Here is a 7,651-nt window from a genome sequence, read left to right as displayed (position 1 = left end):
TGTTGGTCAAAATTTAGTCTTCTGACTTTCTGTCTGTACTTCCCCTTTGCACTTTCTAAGCATACACTCCTCCTCTTATACATTACATCTTTTAGCACCAAACAGGAAATAAGTGGTCTGTGAAACAGAACCACTCTTGACATGCAATAGTTTTCCAATAGTTAGACAAAATTTGCAAATATTATTGAATCTTTTTGCAAAACTCTAACCACTCTCCCACAGTGAAGCATATTTTCCCCAATGATTTACATGTGGTGAATAATTCTAAAGACAGAAGGCAGAAGTAAGGCAGGAGCACAAAAAGCCCCTCTTCTTTGGAACCAGCTCCCAGTTTGGATTTGCAAGACAGTTTTATGACCCAGGTTATAATTTTGTGCATTTCTTTCACTGCTCCACACCTCAGGGTGGTGGTGTTCATTTGTTCTTCTGTGTTATCAGTAGTGGTTTTTGATACGGGCGACACGGGCGGTTGCCCGGGGCGGCATCGTGGCGGGGGGCGGCATCATGGTCATCGGCAAAATAAAAAATTGCTCGTACTTATGCTGCTCCAACATCAGCCAGCGCATATTGGGAATGGCATAGGCACCGATCGGTTTTCTGTCGCCCATTTGCTGGGAGTAAGGGCGCCCTCCGTTTGTGAGGCTTGCTGCACAGAGAGGAGAGGGCGGGGCGGCGGGGGCAGCATCTAATAACCAACTTGCAAAATAAAACAAAAATAAAAACAAACCAACAAACACGAAAACACCAGACATCATGATACAGACTTATAATTTGCACCGATGTTTTCTCGAAATTCTATACACGAAAAGTGAGCGCAAGAGCCCTCGGTGCGCGTGCTCGCTGCTGAAGTCACAGTAAACTTTATTGTCATCTCTGCTACATACAATCCAGTATATAGAGAGACGAGACGACGAGGCTCCAGTTACAGCAGTGCAAGTAAACAAACAATAAATATAAGAAGCGTAAGAAAATAAATATACTCTTTAGGACTCGGGGTAAAGGCATCAATAACAATTTAAAATTTATAATTTACAGTTTGATGATTTAAAGTCTCACACAGGGGAGGGGGGGCGGCTGCTTCCAAATAGAGCAAATTTCATTTATAATGATGTAAATCCAAGCCCATTATGTATTCATGATTTGAATCCTGGGTTGTGTGAACTCCCAGAAATACACCTTAGACAAAGTGAATCTGTGAACTAAGCTGTAGGTGTCATGGATCGCTGTGTGGCAAGCAGGAGGAGGACCCAAATGCATAACTCACAGACACGGGGATGAACTCGAGAAACACAGCTTTAATGCTAGCACGGCAGAACACAGGAAATACAAAACTAAACTGGGGAAAAGTAAACTAACACTCGCAGGTAGACACAGGAAGATCCACACAACATGAGGGAGAACGCGACGCCGAACAGAGGGAGACGCAGACAGAAATACACAGAGGGTTAACGAGGAAAGTGGGAACACACGGGGAACACAGCTGACACAGATAACCATAACGAGACAGGGCGGGGTGAACATAACACTGACGGGAGACAGGCAGAGTCAAACAGGAAGTACAGAGGTTCAAACAGGAGGAGAGAGAGCACGGGGAAAAACACAGACATAACGGGCTGAGGAAGACATGGAATAAAACACGAGGGCTCACAGTTACACAGGGGCACACAGGAGGTAACCAAATAAGGAACATCTTAACAGAAGAACCTAGGAACCAAGGCATGACTAGGGGATGAAATACAAAACATACAAAAACCGAGAATACCGGGCCCACATGGCCCGGGTCCATGACAGTAGGTCTATTAGGTTATGTTGTGGTGAAACTGGAGTTGGGGGACTTGTGTTCATACTGGAGTGCGAAATTAAAACCAATGGAAGATGGACAAGACAAGTTCAAAGTCATCAGGTGCTCAGTTTAGAAAAAAGAGAAAAGAAGAGGAGGAGAAACGAGCAAAAGATGCAAGCAGATGTGTCAATGGATAATGGCAGCTCATCCTGAAACAATCAGAATCAGAATACTTTAATATTAATCCCTAAATAATGTGCGTTACAGTTGCGCCAAGAAGAAATGGTAAATATAGCAACAGTAACAGACTAAACTCCAAACATTATGATTTTAATATTAATTAGTCCTTGTCAATTGTTGATTTGTCCTGTTCTCATTCTATGATGTATTATGATGGCTGTTTGGTAGCCGTTTGCATACAATGCATACACATATGTACTTCATGTGTGTGTGTGGTTCCGACAACAGTTTTATGTTAATGTACAATCCAGGGAGCCAAACAGGCTAGGACCGCCACTGTGTGTTATGATTGCTTAAGCTCCAGCTGGCTGCTGACCATTTGTTAGAAACCGAAGAAGTTCATGAAGTCATTACTAGTTAACGTTAAAGGGATGGTTGGCTCAAAAGAGCTCTGACTTTTTGTCAGCCTGGCTACAGAGCTGAAGAGAAACCTGGGGTGGTTCTTATTTTCTTCAATCAGTGATGAATAGTAAGATGTTCTGGCTTTGCGGAGGGCTTTCTTATAAAGCAGCAAACTATTTCTCCAGGCTAAATGATGATCCTCTAAATTTGTGACACGCCATTTCCTCTCCAGATTACGATCATCTGCTTTAGGGTACGTGTTTCAGAATTATACCACGGAGTCAGGTACTTCTGATTAGAGACCTTAGTTTTCACAGGAGCTACAGTATCCAGAGTCGTACGTAGTGAGGAGGTGAAATTATTAACAAGATAATCGACCTCTGTTGGGGTAGCGTTCAGATAGCTGCTTTGCTCTGTGTTGGTACAGGGCATTGAAGATGATAACAGTGGGTGGATTATATTCTTAAACTTACTTACAGCGCTTTCAGAAAGACATCTACTGTGATAAAGTCTACTCTCCACCGCTGTGTAATCAATTATTGTAAATGTAAATGTTATCAGGAAATGATCAGACAGGAGAGGGTTTTCAGGAAACACTGTTAAATGTTCAGTTTCTATGCCATATGTTAAAACAAGATCTAGAGTGTGATTAAAGTGGTGGGTGGGTTCTTTTACATTTTGAGAGAAACCAATTGAGTCTAATAACAGATTAAAGGCCATGTTGAGGCTGTCATTTTTAGCATCTACATGGATGTTAAAATCACCCACAATAATTATTTTATCTGAGCTCAGAACTAAATCAGATAAAAAGTCTGAGAAATCAGACAAACTCTGTGTAAGGCCCAGGTGGACGATAGATGATAACAAGTAAGACTGGTTTCTGAGGCTAAGCTTTCAGGCTTTCAAGTGAATTAAAAGTCTGTCTTGGTCTTTCATTAATTAATAGGCTGGTGTGAAAAATTGCTGCCACACCGCCCCCTCGGCCTGTGCTTCGAGGTTTCTGGTAGTTAGAATGACTCGGGGGTGTTGATTCATTTAAACTAACATAATCATCCTGCTGCAACCAGGTTTCTGTAAGGCAGAGTAAATCGATTTGTTGATCAATTATTAAGTCATGTACTAACAGAGACTTGGAGGAGAGAGACCTAATATTTAATAATCCACATTTAACTGTTTTTTTATTCTTTGGTTCAGATGTGGATACTGTATTGTTCTTTCTTTGTAATTGTTTATGTTTAAGTTGTTTGTTGCTGGTTTTTAGTTTGTTTTTTGTCTTTTTGGAAGCTGACACAGTATCTATGGAGATGGGTTTTTGGGTGGGTAGCAGGAGGAGAGAAGCTGCAGAGAGGCGTGTAAGACTGCAACTCTGCTTCCTGGTCCCAACTCTGGATAGTCATATTTTGGGGGGTTTAATAAATTTGTCCATTTTTCTAGAAATGAGAGCTGCTCCATCCAAAGTGGGATGGATGCGGTCTCTCCTAACAAGACCAGGTTCCCTCCAGAAGGTTTGCCAATTATCTATGAAGCCCACATCGTTTCTGGGACACCACTCAGACAGCCAGCAATTTAAGAAGAATATCCGTCTAACATGTCACTCCTGGTCTGATTGGGGAGGGGACCAGAGAAAACTACAGAGTCCAACATTGTTTTGGCAAAGTTGCACACCGATTCAATATTGATTTTAGTGACCTCCGATTGGCGTAACCGGGTGTCATTACTGCCGACGTGAATTTTGATTTTAATGAATTTACGTTTACCCTTAGCCAGCAGTTTTAAATTTCCTTCAATGTCGCCTGCTCTGGCCCCTGGAAGACAATTGACTATGGTTGCTGGTGTCTCTAGCTTCACATGTCTGAGAACAGAATCACCAATTACCAGAGTTTGACCCCCGGCGGGTGTGTCGCCAAGTGGGGAAAAACGGTTAGACACATGAACGGGTTGGTGGTGTACCTGGGGCTTCTGTTTAGGACTATGCTTCCTCCTCACCGTCACCCACCCTCTTTCCCCAGCTGCTTGGCGTCTGCCGGGGAACAGCTAGCGGGGCCTATGCTATCTTCGGCTGCACCAGCTACAGGGGCCTGGCTAGCTATGGGTGAATGAAGAGTGCGAAGCCGAGTCTCCAATTCAGTAATCCTGGCCTCCAGAGCTGCAAATATGCTACATTTGTTACAGATATCATTATTGCTAAAGGAGGCCGAGGAGTAACTAAACATCTGACACAATGAGCAGGAAAGTGCAGAAAGGACAGGTGAAGTAGCCATGGTGCTAACGAGTTGGCTACGAGCTAGGCTAAGCTAGCGAAACAGTACAGAGAAAGTGAGTGAATACTTTGGCTATAAATTAGGTAGTGAGTACACAGAAAGTGTGCTTCGGATGAAGCACGTGAAGATTATACTATGAAAAAGAATGTATTTAAAAGTTGTTAATTAAATTGCTAAGCAAATAAGCTACTCAGAAACACCACTGTGTTTGAGCAGGAACAGGAAGTGATACTCTACCGCAGAGCGAGCAAACACCAAGTGACAGCGCCACCAAGAGTTATTAATCTCTGTTTCTCTTCCACAGCATGTCTTTATCCTGTTTTCCTTCTCTCACCCCAACTGGTCATAGCAGATGGCCCCGCCCCTCCCTGAGCCTGGTTCTGCTGGAGGTTTCTTCCTGTTAACTCATTCACTGCCATTGACGTCTATAGATGTCAATTGAAAAACTTACGTTGACTGCCATTGACGTCTATAGACGTCAATTAAGTTTTTCAATGGGAGGGGCCAGAATACAACCTCGGGCAGCTTGTCAGTGAATTTTATTTTTTCATATATTTGTAAATAAATTGTTTTGATAAAACATAACCTTTCTCAGTGTTATTTCTGTTTTATAGAAGTGAAAAACTATTTTATATGTTAGAGGTGTCACAAAGCAAGAAATATTAGTGTCAAAGGCACTTTTCTGCTTGAAATGTATTTTTCACAAAAAGCTCGTTTTCTCCCTTTTTTTGGTCAAAACAGGCATTTTTGGTGGAACCCACCTCTCTTCTACAGCTGATTACTAAAGAATGGAAAATGGTAGAAACAAGCTTTTTTTTTGGATGAAAGAAGAGAGTCTGTTCTTCATTTTGGTAGGTTCAGCGTTTATATGATCATAACACACAGTTTTCTGTGGCTCTTCAAAAATGAGTAAAAATGCTCAAAAACCCTGGCAGTGGGGAGTTGCCTGATTTGAAAATGGCTGGCAGTGAATGAGTTAAAAGGGAGTTTTTCCTTCCCACTGTCGCCAAAGTGCTTGCTCATAGGGGGTCACATGATTGTTGGGTTTTTCTCTGTATCTTATAATTGTACAATAATAGAAGGACTATTGTACAATACAATATTGTATCTACTGTGCAATATAAAGTGCCTTGTGGTGACTGCTGCTGTGATTTGTGTTCCTGGTAGACTAATGCTTAAAATAAAACTTCCTTCACTGTCCCCACTTCCTAAACACAATACAAACAAACTTTGTAACTTAAGAGGTAATGTATTATTATTTGCCTTGAACATAATTAATAATGTCTGTAATTTCACCAAATCTTCTAATTTCAGCAATTTCAATTTTATAAACAGTTCATTTGTATGATCTCTGTATTTAACATTATGAACCATTCGTACCGCTTTCTTCTGAAACAAGTATAAAGGTTTTATATTACTTATATATGTATTCCCCCACACTTCAACACAATAATTGAGATTGGGGGAAATTAGTGAGAAATATAAAATACGCATTGCCTTATAATCTAGTATCTCTGACATTACTCGAAATATAAATATTTTTAACCATCTTTTTTCTAACATGTTCAATATGACATTTCCATCTTAATTCATCATCCAATATTACCACCCCCCAAAATGAAGTTCAGTAACTCTGGTGACAGCATAATTACTGAATGGGTTTCAGCTGCCCTGCACAGATCTTAAATGCTGATCAGTGGTAACGGCAGGAAGCTACGAGTTTTTCTAATTACTGTGGAACATGGCAACAGCAGTGGTGACAATACACAGGCACGTGAACTACATGATGTATTCCTGTTTTTTCTTTTTAAAGCAACTTCACATTTAGGCTACATAAGAAAGTAGGATGTGACATTAAACCCAGCACAATACACAGAAGCAAAGAAAAAGGAAAACACAACATGAAATGTAAATATGAACAATGGCTTTCATGACCATTTAAAACATGCATTATTATAAAATATTTTTTGTAGCAAATCTCGGCCTCTGTGACACAAACGTACACTTAGATGATGATTGTATATGAATGTTAGACAGAAAACGCTTTGAGTATTCAGAAAGAGTAGGTGCTATATAAGAACCAGACCATTTATCATTACCATTTAACTGCCCACTCCAGATACTGTCCCTCCCTCTGTCCACCTGCACAGTTCTGCAGGTTGAACATAAGCTGCTGAAATTCCTGGCCTCGGGCAAAGTATTCAGGCCAAGCAACTTTTCCTTGAGCTTGGGACTTACTCTAAGTTTTCCTTATTAAGTAGGTCCAACACACAGTCTCCTGCCAAACAACAATTCAAAGTAAGAAAGATTCAGTGGAGGCCCATTAATCCTGGTGGATGAACTTATAAATCGTGGACTTTAAAGCCTAATTTCGGTGCTCCTGGAGGTGGTACACACTAGTCCGAATAATTTGTACAGCTCTTTAAAATGCGAGGTCGGATTTAAGTTAAGACTGAATGAGCGACAGGTCAATGAACACCAGAGGGAGGAGAGCAGGGATGTTGGAGTTAAGGAGTTAGCCAAGGTGTGTAAGGCTTTTGAGCGGGGTTTTTCTGCAGAGCACTGGAGCGTTATCAGGAGCAAGAAATCCTTCCATGGCGAGTATCGCTTTGCCATCATCTTTGCTTATATTCAGCAGCAGTTAACCAGCTGGCACATTATAAACTGCCCAGATTTGTTTGTAATTACATGTTAATCTATGGATATTAATGAGTACAACATTTGTTTACATTAAATAACCTCAAAAATGACTAAGTGGCAGAGCTGTCCTTATGTCTATTATTGCTCAGGCTCATTGACTGCTGAGTGGTGTTTCTGCTCTGTTGGTCTGGATGGTTGAGAGACAGTTGGTTGGTTGGAAATTTGCTTAATTTAAGATTGTAATATATATTTACAGGCAGAGGAGCCGGGTTTCAGTGCTCACTACCAGAGCAGCTTTGAAAGTTGATGCTAGCATAATGTGGTGAGGCAGCAACACCTGTGGGAATGCTGGGAGTGACACAAATTGAGTTTGCTGCATCTTCTG

This window comes from Astatotilapia calliptera, chromosome 5 (genome assembly GCF_964374335.1).
Source record: "Astatotilapia calliptera chromosome 5, fAstCal68.1, whole genome shotgun sequence".
NCBI lineage: Eukaryota > Metazoa > Chordata > Actinopteri > Cichliformes > Cichlidae > Astatotilapia > Astatotilapia calliptera.
This window is presented reverse-complemented; position numbering follows the sequence as displayed.